A 15,076-nucleotide genomic window follows, 5' to 3' on the forward strand; every position below is an offset into this window, starting at 1 on the left:
GGCCGGTGCCCGGGCTGCCAGCTCGAGTACTCCACCGTGCCCGGGGGAGGGACTGCGTGGCTCTGCAGAGTGTGAAGAATGGCCATAGCAGGAGGGACGCGGGGCGGGGCCCTGGGAGGGTGGGGCCGAGTCCAGCGGGATGGGCGTGGCCTGGGAAGTCCCCGCCTCTCTGGGCTTCTGCTCGGGGTAGGGGGAGCGAGCGGGCCATGCACCCCCCTCGCCAGGGTGCTGGGCGGGGAAGGGGGACGGGCGTTGTGGGCTGTCCCCTCCCAAGGCACTGCGCTCCTGCCCTCCCAGGTCCCTCCAACCGACCCCCCTGCCCGTGGCGGCTTCCCACGCTGCCCCCACCCCAGGGCGTATGGTGCCCCCCACGGAGGCCCCGCTCCCTCGCCATCCCCACCGGGGAAGGAGCTTGCCCCGCCGGGCTGCCTGGTGCAGCCTGTGTCTTCTGCGCAGCGGCCCCGTCTTCCCCCAGACCTCCTGTGGCCGACCTCGGCCTGAGCCGTCTCCACGTGTCTGAGTGGGGCGCGAGGTGCCGCGGGCTGGCGGGGTGGAAGGGCTTGGCCGGCCGCCGGGAGTGTCACCTCCGGCCACAGCCACCCTCTGGGCTCCCCGGTGCCTGCTGGGCACGCCCTGGCATTTCACCTCTGTCTCCTTCAGCAGCCCCGTGGGGGTGCTCCTGTTTTACAGGTGAGGTGACCGGGGACCAGAGATGGCCGGCTTCTGGCCTGAGGCCACACAGCGGGAAGGGACGAGCCCGAAGGTCCCCAGTCTCAGGAACAGCACGAGGCCATCAGCACGGGGCTGCTGGGGAGGGGAGCTCAGCAAAAAGCCCCGGGAGGCGCCTGGGGCATGTGGAGGGGCTGGGGGGCCGGGAGAGCCTGGCAGGGTTGAGCCCACATGCCCACTGGACCAGGGCTGGTGTCCACCCGTCCAGCGTGAGTCTGACGGTATTTTCTGGATTTAAATCGAGTCAGCTGGTTGCACCTTGGCTCACTGCATCTACAACCAACGAAGGAGCCCGCCCTCAGCCGTGAGAGACGCCCCGTCCCATCAGCGGAGGCCTTGAGGGAGAACTGAGGTCCTAGGCTGACGGAAGGAAGTGTCAGCGTCCGCTGCAGCCTCTCCTGTACCTTCATCCTCTTGTCCCCCAGCTCCCAGTTTGCGGCCTGTGGAGGTCAGTGTCACCCTCGGCTTTCCAGCTTGCAGCCTGCCCCGCGGACCTCAGCCCTGCCGTGCCCGTGGAGTTGTGACGTACACAGGGACACGTGTCCCGTGCATTCTGCTTCCCTGGCTAATGCAGAGCGCCTCCCCATCGCCCCTGTGCCCCCCTGGCCTGGGCACCCTCGGGGCACTCGGCGTGCACTGCTGCCTGAGGACACGTTCTCAGTCCTTGCGCTGTCGGCTGCACCTCCTCAAGTGTCTCAGGCCCTTCTTTCTCCCCGAGTTTCCATGGAGGTGCGGTGGGGGGGGATCCCCACGTGCCCCCAGAGCCGGCTCCTCACCTCCTCCCACCCTCGGGGCTACCGCTCCTCACGGGCACCCAAGGAAGGGCTTGAGGCCAGTGTGGCGGGAGGGCGCTGGGATGGGGCAGGGCCGCCTGAGTAACCTGCTCCCCCCAACCCCCGGGCCACTCCTGAGTGGACGCACGTCCAGCAGTGGCCGCGGCTCCCGGGACAGGCGCGCAGTCGGGGCCGCTGGGGGTGCTGCTCCGGGCCCCCGACCAGCCCGTGGGCTGTGAGCAGCCGAGCCAGGAGCCCTGGGGGAAAGGCCTCCGCCGTCCTCCAGGTCCCCCCTCGGGCTCCTCACCTCTGCCAGAGCCGGCTCCTGCCCCCCCCTCCTTCCCCAGCCCCTCTTCTCACAGAGCGCAGGGTCTCCTTCCTGAGGCACTGCCGGTGTCAAGGACGTGGGTCGCACCTGGTCTGCTCTGCTTTGGCTCAGGTCACGCCGGCTGAGCCCTAGGGTGGCAGAAGCTGGGTTTCCCCTTTTCTGGGTGGACCCCAAGCCCCAGACTTCGGTTTTGCCTCCGACGCCCGTGGCAGCCTGTGTGCATTGGGCCACGGCAGGCGCCAGCGATTTACATGTGAAACTGCCCCCTCCCCCCGGCCAGGTGCATGGAGCTGTCCCCAGTGCAGGAGCGCCTTATCGTGTCCATTCTGCGCATTTATCATACTTGTTGTTGCTCCCCTCCTCCTCTCTCCTTCCTCCTCCCAGCCCTGTGGAAACCCGCTTCCAGCCAAATGACGGCAAGTGGAAGCTGCTTCAGCCGCTTTGCCTTTGTCCCGGGTGGTGATTTGATACTGTGTTTGTCTCTATTTAGAAAGAGATGAAGATGCTTTTGAAAATCATTACCCCGGGCTCTAAGGGGTTGGGAAAGACAGCGATTATGTTTCCTGGAAATGCGCAGGGTTGGGATGTGTGCGGCTCTGACCCCAAATCTGAAAGTAGCATTTCCATTTTACTTTCTGGGAGGTGAACGGAGGCATTTATGTAGAAAGAAAGAGAGCGCGCGAGAGAAAGAAACAAAGAAACGAGCAGGCGCAGCCATGGCTGGCCACCGCTGGGGGCCCTTCTCTCTGGGGGGCGGGACTCACCTTCAGCAAGCCCCCCGGGCGTCCCTGCGTGGCTCCAGGCATTGGCCTGGGCGGCCTGAGGCCACGTGCTCGTTGGGGACTGGACGGCAGGTCAGACACCCCACCTCCCGGGGGGTCCTGGGGCCACCATGCAGTATTTCCATGACCCACAGTCTAGTCCTGGGAGGGGAGGCACCGTGTCAGTGAGGCACGGTCCCACCAGAGAAGCCCCCAGGGACCCGGCTGGCTGCGCCAAGAAGCCACACAGCCCCTGCTTGCTGGTCATCTCTGCTCCTTGGCCATCCCCGACCCGACCTGTCACTGGAGGATCTAAAGAGACATAAGATAAACGTCACAGCAAGAGTTCAACCCGAAATAACCACGTTCCAAAGTACTGTGCTGCCCCAGGAGGCCGCGTCACTAAGAGGAGGGCGTGACGGCTCGTGGGGGACGGGGCAGGGAGAGGAGCTTTTCCTGTCGGAGCCCAGGCCGCTGGAGGGGATGAGGACGCAAGGCCGTGCAGAGGCCCTGGGCGGCTGCGGCAGCCCCGCTCCCCGCTGCGCTCGGCGTCCACGCTGGCTCCCTGGTCCGAGGCTGCGCTCATCTGACCCTGACCCCTCCCTGTGCCGGGCAGGGCAAGCAGAGCACCCCGGGGCCGCGGCCCCTTGCCCTCTGCCGCCCCACCCCCTGCACGCGGTCACGGTTGGCAGCCAGCCCCTGCGTGGCCCTGGCATGGCCGCCTCCCGGGTGTGGCCCTGGGGCCCCTTGGCTCTGCACCGCAGTCATCTCCATCCAGTGGGGGTCAGCAGTTCCCACACACAGGGCTGCCGAGTGGACTGCAGGAGCTAAAAACGAACATGCTTGGATGGGTCCCTTCTGAGGCCCTCGGACTTGGGGTCTCCCGTGGGGAGGGGCCTCCCCTCTCCCTGAGGTCTGGCTCAGCCACGTGACTCGCTGCTGCCCGTGGATTGTGGGTGGAAGTGCCGTGGCCCTGTCTGAGCAGATGCCTCGAGCTGCTGTCCTCCCTCTGCCCTCCACTCGGAGAAGAAACACGGGAGGCACCAGAGCCGCTGGCCAGCCGGTCCAGACCTGTTGCGGCAGAAACGGGACAGGAGCAGGAAACGGGCCTCCACCATCCTGAGCCGTCGGGTTTGACTTTTTACGCAACATAACCCAGTGATGCTGGCAGCGCACCATCCGAGTGCTGGAGCAATCCAACCCAGCGAGCTGGCACCTTCTCCTGCTGGCTCCCAGTGACCTCCTGAGTCCAGGCTGGCCCTCGCTCCCTCCGGGAACGACCCCGGCAGCCTCTCCTCCGTGCCCGGCCGAGCCAGGCCCCTCCTCGCAAGCTGCAATGGCATGCCTGGCTGGGGTTGCCTGATCAAATTCAGGACGCCCAGCTCAATTTGAATTTTGGACCAATTGAACAATTCTCAGTACAGGTAGGTCCCACGTCGAGCACAGGCCCTCCTGACGCAGCACAATTGCTTGTCGTGGATCTGGGCTGCCGGCTCGAATGCGGGTTGAGGTGCTAAGGGGCTCCGACTTGCAGCGCTCCTGCCTGCTTCGTGTGGATAGGGGTGGGAAAGCGGGGGCTTGTCCTCAGGGGCCTAAATAACGTAGAGATGCCAACAGTAATACCAGCTAATCGGCGCGCTGTGACGCTCGCTCTGTGCTTGCTTTCCATTCTCCCTCTCATCTGCGTGGAAAGCCGCCCTTCACATGCCGGCCACAGCGCGGACCCCAAGCCACGTCCCCCCAGTCCTTCCGTGGCGCTGGTGCTGCCTCGAAGCCTGAGGCTGGGCCGCGCTCGGGGAAGCGGCTCGAGGGAACCGAATCTGGACGTCGCGCTCAAACATCAGGATGGGGGGCCGGCACCCTTCCTCCCTGAGTCCACAGTCCCCAGAGCCCAGGTGGCTCCAGGACGTCCAGCTCAGACCCTGGCCCCTTGTGTCGGCGTCACGGCACTGGGCGGGGCCGCGCCTGGGTCGCTGCCGCTGGCTCCCAGCAGCCTCCTCTCTGCCGACGGTGTCCTGCCCTGCCTCAGCGATGGGCTCGGGTCCCAGGACGCGACCCGGGCCAGTCAGCACGCTCCGTTCCCTTGGCCTCCGTGATTGGTCCGGCCGCCGGGAGCCACGGGAAGGGCAGCGCCGCTGTAGCCACTGCGTCCCAGCAGGGAGGCCTGGAGGCCACCCGTAGAGCCTGAGCTGGAGCCAGCACCGCGGGGGAGCATCAGGCGGCCACCTCCCTGCGGCCTCGGTGGAGCCCTGGGCCCAGCCTCTCCCGAAGTGGCGCCACCGGCCTGTGCTGTTAAGCAGGTAATGCCTCGGGGCGGGCAGCCTCCTTCCCTCTTGGAGGTTTGGTTGTCGTAGCTTGTGCGGGGTCGAGGTGACCAGCCTCGTCCCAGACTGTCCTGGCTTCAGCCCCCAAGGTTTGTATCCTGGGACCCCTCATTCTGGGCCAAACCGGGACAGCTGGTCAGACGAGGGGCTGCAGGCCTCCAGCCTCGGGCTCAGGCAACGTGCCCCTCCACCCCTTCTCTCCACCCCCCTTGCCCCGTCTCTGCTGTGAAGTGAGACCTTCCTGCCCTCTGGGGTGGAGAGAGAAAAGGGGCACCTTGGGCCGCCTGGGCCGCCCCAGTGAGCAAGGAGATGGGGCCTTCTCTTGGCCGGTGGCCTGGGCTCAGCCTTCCCTCCCAAGCCCCTCCTGCCTGGGGGCCGCTCCACGCTCTGGGGTCATCAGCTGGCAAGAGACCAGTGCAGCCAGGCCCTGCTCCGAGGTGACGGTGAGCCTGAGCCCGGCAGGGCTGCTGCCTCTTCCCCAGCACCCTTTCTCCAAGTCCTTGCTCTCCATCAGGAGCAAGGCCAAGCTGTGGGGAAGGGACGTCATAGTGGGCAGCTGCTGTCAGCAGGGGCGGTGGCTCTGCCTGGTTGGAATAGGCTGTAGAATTCGGAACTCTCACCTGGAGTCTTGGGCATCCCCCTTTACGTTGCAGATCATCTACGGTGGTCCCTAAGTGACTTTCAATTTCCCCTTAATTCCAGTTGCCAGGGAGCTCACACGACCTGACCTTCTGTTTTTGCCCCAAATTTGCTGGACTCCAGCTGGACCAATACTGCTAGTCAGGCGTCTTTTGTTTGGAGGGGACGGACGTCCAGCTCAAACCAGCATGAGCCAAAAGACCACTGTGGCTTCTCGTGATGTTTGGGGGAAGCCTTCAGGCATGACTGGCTCCAGGTGCCCGGTGACGTCACCTGGAGCCGGCGTCTCTCCAGCTTTCCTCCGCTTTACGCTGACGTCACCCACTGGTGCAAAGCCGCCCAGGACAGCTCGAGGCTGTGTCCAGCTTTAAGTCCCCGGTCAGTTCCTTATTTCTGGCATGGAAGTCCCAGCCCCTCCTGTCCTCGGCTCTGGCTGGCCCGCACACCCACCCCCAGCCAGACCTGACGCGGTCCCAGCGCTGGGAGTGGGCAGAATGCGGCAGGTGGAGGGGGAGGAGGCACGGCATGGCAGGCTGCCCCCAGGGGACAGGGGCCTGGAGGGCCTCGGCTCTGCTTGGCTGTCCGGAGGTGCAGAAGGAGCAGCCGCTGGCTCTGATGTCGGGCTCCATGTGCCCGCCCTCCATCCGTCCGTCTGTCCTCTTCCCATCCCTCCCCGCAGGGCCGCTGCTGTCGGGCAGAGAAACATGGGGTGGGGTGGGGTGGAGGAAGGACCCCTGCAGAGCGTGCAGGCTTGTTGAGCCCCAGCCCACCTGCACCCCTGCCCCTGGCCACGTCCCTTCCGGGCTCCCGGAGCTCCGGCAGTGTGGGGGTCCTCGCAGGCAGCCCTGAGAGCGCCGGCTTCTCCCACCCATTCTTCCATGCGGAAGGGAGACTTTTAATCTGTCCTTTGATCTTGCAAATGGGTCAACGCGGCCCCGGAAGTGACCTCTGAACTTGTGTGCACATGCATTTTTCTGGGAGATAGGGTCAAAGCTTTCATCAGATTTGCAAAATGGTTTAGGACCCCAAAAGGGGAAGGTTTGGAGGTAAGAGCCGCTCCCCAGAGCTGGACGCCTCCGTGCGGCCCGACCAGGGCGGTCTCAGGAAGAACCCCGCCCCTCTCCTTAACCCGGACCACCACCCGCTCGACTCTTCCAACTGGAGAATGGGCAGCTTGGGCCCCACCGGGCAGTCCTTGGGCCTCCACGTGCCTCTCGTGCCACGGTCAAGCCGCTTCGTCTCCACCCACCACCCTCTTGGCTGGTGTTGCCGTGGCCCGCGCGCCACCTCGGACCTTGCACGGCTGCTAACCCCAGGAACACTCTTCCGAGGTTTCCGCACGGCTCACCCCACGCTTCCGTCGGGAGCGTGCCTTGCCGCTCTGCTGCTGTGCTCTGGGGACCCTGAAGCCCCATGAAGGTGGGTGGAGAGTGTCCCCCTGTCCCGGCCATCCCCATGTCTGTCCTGGCTCAGACAGCCCCAGCTGGTTATAGACACATGGGGAGCCCAGCTGGGGAGCCCCAGTCAGACCTGAACCCAGAGAACTGCCCAGCCCGACCCAAATTGCCCAGCTGCAGAGTCATGAGCTAAAGAAATGGCTTTGTTCTCAGCCTCTAATGTTTGGGGTCATTTACGGATCGGCAGAAGCTCCAGGTACACCATCCTCAAGTCAGCCCACCTCTGCCTCTTATTTTTCCAGTTACTATTTGTACTTTATCTGTCCCCCCACCCCAAAATGTCAGCCGCATGAGAACACAGTCTCTTTTTCACTGCTGAATCCCACTAACACACTAAGTGACTAGTAATGTGTAAGAGTTAACGTTTATTGAATACTTACATCAGGCTCTGTTCTAAGTGCTTTATAAGGATACATCTTTTAATTCTGAGTGTCTAGCACAGTGCTTGCCAACCTGTTTATTAGGTAGGTACCTAATAGGAATTAAGTGGAAGAAATGAATGAGGGGGAGAGAGGGAGAAAACGTGCTGCTTCCTGGCGAGGTCGACACCTTCCAGAAGGTTCCGCCGCCTCTTTCGAGGCCGAGAGCTCAGTCCCGCTGCCCCTGCGCCCGCCGCCACACTGTCTGGAGTGAAGAGGCAAGCGGCACCACGCCTGAACCACAGGCCCCCGATCCAGCACACCTCCCCGCGAGCCGCCGTGCTCTACGGTGGAAATCGATTTCTCGGCTCCCACTGGCTCTTTTTTCCCCAAGAACGCACTTCCCACAGAAAAACCTGTTTGTGAAGAAATTTCAATTAACTGACGTCCCCAGCAATTTCTAGAGTATTTGCCAGGGGAAGCGAGATCAGACTTTGGGTGTTCCAGAAGGGGCTTCCGAGGCCCCCCAGGCATCACGATTCAAGCCTCACAGAAGTCCCCGAGTGTCCCCATGGCAGGAAGCACCCCCAGGTGCCAACGGGGTGGAGGGGCAAGGCGCCCGTGGCCCTCAAAGCCGAGCGTCCTGCTATGTCTGGTAGGCTTGCTCTGTTGATCCTGCCCTCGCCTCTTTCTACAACCGCAGAGGGACACTCGCTGCAGTTCTCCTAATTAGATGTGGTATCGAAAATGCTGCTCGTAATTAGAATGTTTCTCCTCGGAGGTAATCGGATTTTTTATGGGTATAAAAATGTAATCAGTCGAGCATCTCCCTGGAATCCCAATTCCTGCGGGGCAGCCCTGGGGTGGGGAAGCTCCGGGGGCTGGCACTGCCGCCCCGAGGCGCCGAGGTCCGCCGCCGAGCCCTGCCCGGGACGGCGTGGCCTCACTTCTGCCCGCATCTCTGCTCCCTTGACAAAGGCGTCACCTGCTCCCTGCAACGCACCCACACCGCCCGTGGGAGCTCCGTCCACTGCCCGCTCATTTTGTTCCAATGCTTTCTGGAAACACGGATTATTAAATTTTTGCTCCTTGCTATCCTAACCATAAACTTCCAATCTTTTCATCCGGTTTCCCCAGTTAGTTCTTGGACTCTGCCTTACTTTCCTGAGGCTGCTGTAGCAAATACCAGAAACTGGGAGGTGTTCTCACAGTTCTGGGGGACAGGAGCCAAAACCAAAGTGCCGGCGGGGCCCTGCTCCCCCGAAGCCGGTAGCAGAGGGTCCTTCCTCGCCTCCTCCAGCTTCTGGTGGCTCAGGCGTCCCTTGGCTTGTGGCAGTGGAACTCCTTCTGCCTCTGTCTTCACGTGCCTGTGTTCTAGCTCTCCATGTCCCTCTGTCTTCCCTTCTTATAAGGACTCCAGTCACACTGGATCAGGGCCTGCCCTACTCCAGTTTGGCTCCATCTAATTAATCACACCTTCAAAGACCCTCTTTCCAAATAGGTCATGTGCATGGGACTGGGAATTAGGACTTGATCATGTATCTTTTCAGAGGAACACAGTTCAGTCCATGATGGACTCAAATTCTATAGCTGAATGGTTGTGCTTGAAAAAATAGTTCTGTGCTTTTCTTGGAACGCTGACATTCATTCCCAGGGCCACATCTTCAGATTCCGAGCACGACCCATTTCCAATTCCAGGTGAAGGACAGTGAACGCAGCTTCTTGTGTGTGTGGTTGTCATCGTCTGCTGTTCCCTCACAGTGACTGCACAGTGCTTGGCATTTGGGAGGGTCTCCCAGGCTTTTCTAGACCAAGGAGAGTGTGAGGGCAAGAAGACGCCTCCAGCGGATGGCCCACCAACACCTGCCTTCCGCTCGCCATCCTCCTGGTCGCCTGACTTCCCCTCCAGCCCCTGCGTGGACCGCCCACTCCCAAGCTCATTCCACTCCCTCCTCCAGGGTCTGGAGATCAGGTGTCTGACTCTCTTCCTACTGTGTCACCAACTCCATGAAAGACACTTGGCAGGTTGCCCTGGATCCTTGGACTCTGCCGTGCCCCATCACGTCACTGTCACTCCCTCTCGTTCTCACTCGCCGCGTTTCTGTCGTTAGACTCGCTCCCTTGAGGGGCACTTGGCGCCATGCTCCTCACCTCGTACTCGTCTGGTCACACCCCCACCTGCGCTGAGCCCAGCAGGCCGCCCACTCTGCGTCTGCGCCCGCGCAGTGAACGGGGCTGGAGGAGAGTGCTCGTCCATGCTGCTTGGCTCCCCATTAGCTCCTCCCTGAATCAGCTGACACGGCCAAGTGGTCCTCCCTCACGTCTCTGGAATGTTTGCTGTCTGTGCTCGCAGATGACAGCTTCACCCCTGCTCCTTCTCACAGCACCCAGCTCCCACCTCTCACACTCAGCGGGTGACCTTGCTGCTTTCTCACTGAGGGAATAGGAGCAGCCAGCCTGGAACGTTCTTATGGTGCCACCACCCACCCTGGGGCCAAGCTGCCCAGCGCCCAGTCCTCACCTTCCCTCCATTACGGATGACCAAGAGGCTGGGCCCCTACTTGAGGCCAACCCCTCTGTGGGTGCCCCAATCCCGCCCCTCAGCCACCCCCTCTGCCCCGGAGGGCTTCCTGCAATGACTGCCCATCCTGTCTGCATCATCCATTTCTCTGCCTCTTCTGGAACATTTGGCATAGAGCCATTATCTCCCCACATCTACATAAGAAAAGCCTTTCCTTCTCTCCATTCTCCCTCCAGCTACCGCCTTTCCTGCTCTGCTCTCCTTCTCAGAAAATCTCCTTGCTGGAGTGGTCGGTGGACACTGCACACATCATTCCCTTGTCACCCTCCAGCCTCTGTCCTCCCACTCCAGAGGCCTTTGCTGAGCTGGACTAATGGTCACTGTCATGTGCCTTGCTGCCCAGTTGCAAACAACTCCCCTCTCCTGGCCTGGCCAGGGGCCCTCTCCTGTTCTGCCGAGCTCGCAGCAGCCCTCTGCCCCTCTGCAGTCTGGTGTGACCCCCTTGGACCCAGCTCTGCTCCTGCCTGTCTTGTCTTTCTCACTCCTGGTGGTCTCCTCCCATCACTGATTCTAAATGGTGTCCCCTCTGGCTACTCCCTTGTCCTTAGCGCAGCTCTGACCTCCACCCAGACCCCCATGCCGATTCTCTGACCCCATTACCTCAGGCCCTGCCCTGGGCGGTTTCCCTCCACCTGCCCATGCCTCGGTACATGGCCCCCAATTTTCCCTTGTTTTCAGTGGGCCCTGTTTCCTGCCAGACCCTTGATTGATAGAGGAGCAGTCCATCATCTAGATGTACCATAAATTCAAAAGCCATTCCCCTGAGATAGGAATTTAGGCTGTTTTCAATTTTCCTAGAACATCATGCTGCAATCAATAATCTTGTACATGCACCTGATGTCCTTGTGTGAGTGTTTCCGTGGGATTGAGTTCTATTGGAATCATTGGGACACACAAAATGCACTTTTATTCCAAAAGTTAAACGTGCGCTTTGTAAAAAAATTCAAACAATGCAGAAGAGTGTAAAGTAAAAATTAAAATGTCCTCTCTTTCACCCACAACTTGCAGCCCCATTTCTCAGAGGAAACCAAGTTACAGTTTTTCTTATATCCTTCCAGAACATTTTTTTTTTAAGATTTATTTATTTATTTATTTCTCTCCCCTTCTCCCCTGACCCCGGTTGTCTGTTCTCTGTGTCCATTTGCTGCGTCTTCTTTGTCCGCTTCTGTTGTTGTGAGCGGCACGTGTTTCTTTTTGTTGCATCATCTTGTTGTGTCACTTCTCCATGTGGGCAGCGCCATTCCTGGGCAGGCTGCACTTTCTTTCACGCTGGGTGGCTCTCCTTACGGGGCGCACTCCTTGCGCATGGGGCTCCCCTATGCGGGGGACACCCCTGCGTGGCACGGCACTCCTTGCGCGCATCAGCACTGCACATGGGCCAGCTCCACATGGGTCAAGGAGGCCCAGGGATTGAACCACGGACCTCCCGTGTGGTAGGCAGACGCTCTAACCACTGGGCCAAGTCCACCGCCCTTCCAGAACATTTTAATGCATAAATATGTATATTTTTATTTGCATGTGGGATAACATCCTGTTTTGTCCACTTAATTCTGTATCCTAGGAATCTTTTTAAAATGCGGCGTATAGATCTTGCTGTGTCTTTTTATTTGCCTCTTGCTAATGTTACTGCACATCACTAAAGTTTTTATGAAATATGCATTCAGAAGAGAATATACTGACATAAATATGGTTCAAAGATTAATAATAAAGTGCACATCTGTGAAGTCACCATATTTTGAAATGGTATCTTTTTCAAAATTTCATTTTATAAATCTGTGCTGATCTTCAAAATATATTGACCTTTGTTTATTGATTCATAACTGGCAAAATTGCTAAACTCTCTTTTTGATTATAATACTTCATCTATAGGCTTTTTTTTTAGGCTTGCCATGTAAAAAATCATGTCATCTGTGACAATGACAGTTTTCTTTCTCTCCATCCTTATACCTTTTATTTTCTTTCTTGTCATAGCACTGAGCTAGACTCTTTCGTAAAACTAAAATGGGGATAATGGATATTCTACTTTTGTTTCTAATTTAAAGGCTTTCGGTGTTTCACCATTAATATGATATTTCCTATAGGATTCCTTCTAGAAAGGCTCGATCTGGTTTAGAATGTTCCTTCTCTTTTTAGCTCATTAAGAATTTTTACAATTTGGGAATGTTGATTTTTATCAGATTTGTGTATCTGTCCAGATGATCTTAGTTTTTCTCTTCAATCTGAATTTTGATCAATCACATTAACTGATTTTGTAACATTAACCAACTTTGCATTCCTGGAATAAACACAACTGAGTGATGCTACCCAATTCCCTCCAACGGACATTTAGGTGGCTTCTGGCTACTTCTCATGTAAATGAGATGCTGCAATAGACATTGCTATTCAATGTGCTTTTGTGCCCCATTTCAGTGTTCTTTAACTCCCTACAGGCAGAGCAGCTGGGGCCAAAGGTTTTCAAGTCTGGTGGACACTGGTGAGTGCTGAGCTCCGTGGATGCAGGCCCAGAGCTGACTGTCCCGTGGTTTTGCCTCTGGCTGGGGGCCCTGGCAGGGCGTGGCTTGTAGGCAGGCCCAAGCAGGTGTTACTGGGAAAAGCCTTTCTGCAGCTACTGGTCGCTGTGGCTTCACCAAAACTTGGAAACAAGTGTCTGGTCAGCTTAAACTTGACTCCTCATTCTGTACCTATTTCAACCTAAAACCTAGATGGGCCAAGTAGGGTGGCCAGATCCAGCAAAGCAAAACAGAGGACGCCCAGAGAAATGTGAATTTCAGTTAAAGAGCAAATTGTTTTTAGTACAAGTATGTCCCATGCAATGGTTGGGGCACACTTACCCTAAAACATTTGTGGAGCCATGTCACACACTAGTGAGCACACACTAGTGACCGTCATGCCTGGTTTTTGGACAATGAGCCTGAGGCTGAGAGGGGTTGAGCAGGGGGGTGTCTGGTCCAGTCTGAGCTTTGAACCACAGTGCCTCGGGACCCCAGGTGGCTGGGGTCATCCTGCGTCAGGTCTGCCACAGCTCCAGGGGCACTTGGCCAGAACCACGGACCTGCGGTCACCCTGTCCCTGAGCGGGGGTGGGTGGAGGGGAAGGTGCCTGCCTCCTGCCACCCCGTTTCCCTTTCATCTTCTGACCCCTCGCCCTAGCTCTCTCCACCCTGCTGGTATGGGGTGCGGAATCTCCTATGGGACCACCAGGGACTTGGGGTTCTGAGCCAGGCAGCAGATCACCTCCATGTTCTCCCCGAGGGAGCAGCTCCTCCACGGCCCTGCCTGTCTGAGGCGCCTCTGTGCAGGTGTCAGGAGGCTTACCTGGGTCTGCGGGGCCTCTGTGCAGGTGTCAGGAGGCTTACCTGGGTCTGCGGGGCCTCTGTGCAGGTGTCAGGAGGCTTACCTGGGTCTGCGGGGCCTCCGTGCACGTGAGCACGAGGGCTGACAGTGCCCATCCTCCCAGCGAGGCAGAGCCCCTGTCACTCTAGTGCCTGGATCCACCATCATTTTCCTCCGTGCACGGATGAGACCAAGGCCCAACGTCATTCCTCAACTCCGGGACCCACGCCATCCGGGCCTGTGCTGGCCTCTGCGTAACTGGCCAAGCCACAGCATTGCATCTGCTCAGTCATGTCGGATTGGGTTGTTGCAATTTCCCGTTTACTTTAATCGTAGGACATGGCAGTACTAGGAGATGCCCTAGAGGATCTCCTGTATTCCTGGCACTCTACAGCTCTGAGGCCGGGGCACACAGGGGCCTTGGTGGGCTGAGATGACATGGCTTTTAGTAATCTGTGAACCCTGAGTGCTGGGGAAGGCGCTTGTCCCAGAATCTCAAATCCAATTGTAACTCAGTTCTGGATTCTTTTTTTAAAAAGAACGTCTTAATGAAATTCCTCTAACTTCCTTTTCCACAGTGTATTAGTCAAGGTTCTCTAGGGAAAAAGAATCAACAAGGGATATCTGTCGATAGTAAGAGATTTATCAGAGTCTCTCATGCAGCCGTGGGGATGCACAAGTCCAGGTTCCGCAGGCAGCCCGCAACCAGGGGCTGCAATGAAAGTCCAGTGAAGGTTCTTGATGAGTTCTGGGAGATGCTGGCTTGTCCAAAGATGAGCTGGGAAATTCTCTCTCAATGCTGGAATCACTTCCTCTTTTCAGGGAGTCAACTGATTGGGTTAAGCGTCACTCATAAGGAAGCGGACTTGGCCCAGTGGTTAGGGCGTCTGCCTACCACATGGGAGGACCATGGTTCAAACTCTGGGCCTCCTTGACCCGTGTGCAGCTGGCCCATGCGCAGCACTGATGCGCACAAGGAGTGCCGCGCCACGCAGGGATGTCCCCCGCGTAGGGGAGCCCCATGCACAAGGAGTGCGCCCTGTAAGGAAAGCCGCCCAGCAGGAAAGGAAGTGCAGCCTCCCCAGGAATGGTGCCGCACACATGGAGAGCTGACACAACAAGATGGCGCAACAAAAAGAAACAGATTCCCATGCTGCTGACATCAACAGTAGTGGACAAAGAAGAACACAGCAAAATGGACACAGAGAACAGACAACTGGGGGGAGGGGGGGAGAAGGGGAGAGAAATAAATTTTAAAAAAATCTAAAAAAAATAAAAGCATCACTCATTGCTGATGGCAATCTCCCTGACTGATGTAATTATAACCAGCTATCTATGATTTACCACTGCAGTAAAGTCAATGGTGACTCAAGTCCTAAATGCCCTTATATTACAGTTAGCTCAGTGCTTGCTGGACCAAACAAATGGGCACAATTACCTGGCCAAGTTGACACAATAGCCTAACCATCACAGTCCTCCCCTTGTCAACTCGGCAACCATGCACATTACCTTAAACCATACTTAGTCTCTGAGTAAAAACAATAATAGACATGCACATATATATATTCCCCCCTAACAATGTTCAGCTCTCCTGCGTACAGCTGGAAACACGTTAATTCCATACAGAATAGGGTTCAAGTTCTTGGGTAATATTCACTCTCAAACTTGACGTCCTCAAATATTATGAAATGGATACAACTTGTTATTTGATAAGGGGAAAACTTGGGGAAGAAGACAAGTTCGTTTTGTGTACATATACAATCATCATTATAATGAAACAAGGAAGAAAGATT

General features: G+C 57.7%; 1 long non-coding RNA gene across 1 annotated transcript; it reads left to right on the plus strand.

The window, feature by feature from the left end:
* Nucleotides 1-2,971: 2,971 nt before the first annotated feature.
* LOC111766049 (uncharacterized) lies at nucleotides 2,972-8,465 on the plus strand. Its single transcript, XR_011649785.1, has 3 exons — nucleotides 2,972-4,015; nucleotides 4,285-4,891; nucleotides 5,618-8,465. It is a non-coding gene; the product is annotated as an uncharacterized lncRNA (long non-coding RNA).
* Nucleotides 8,466-15,076: the final 6,611 nt, after the last annotated feature.

Source organism: Dasypus novemcinctus, chromosome 9 (assembly GCF_030445035.2).
Source record: "Dasypus novemcinctus isolate mDasNov1 chromosome 9, mDasNov1.1.hap2, whole genome shotgun sequence".
Taxonomy (NCBI): Eukaryota; Metazoa; Chordata; class Mammalia; order Cingulata; family Dasypodidae; genus Dasypus; species Dasypus novemcinctus.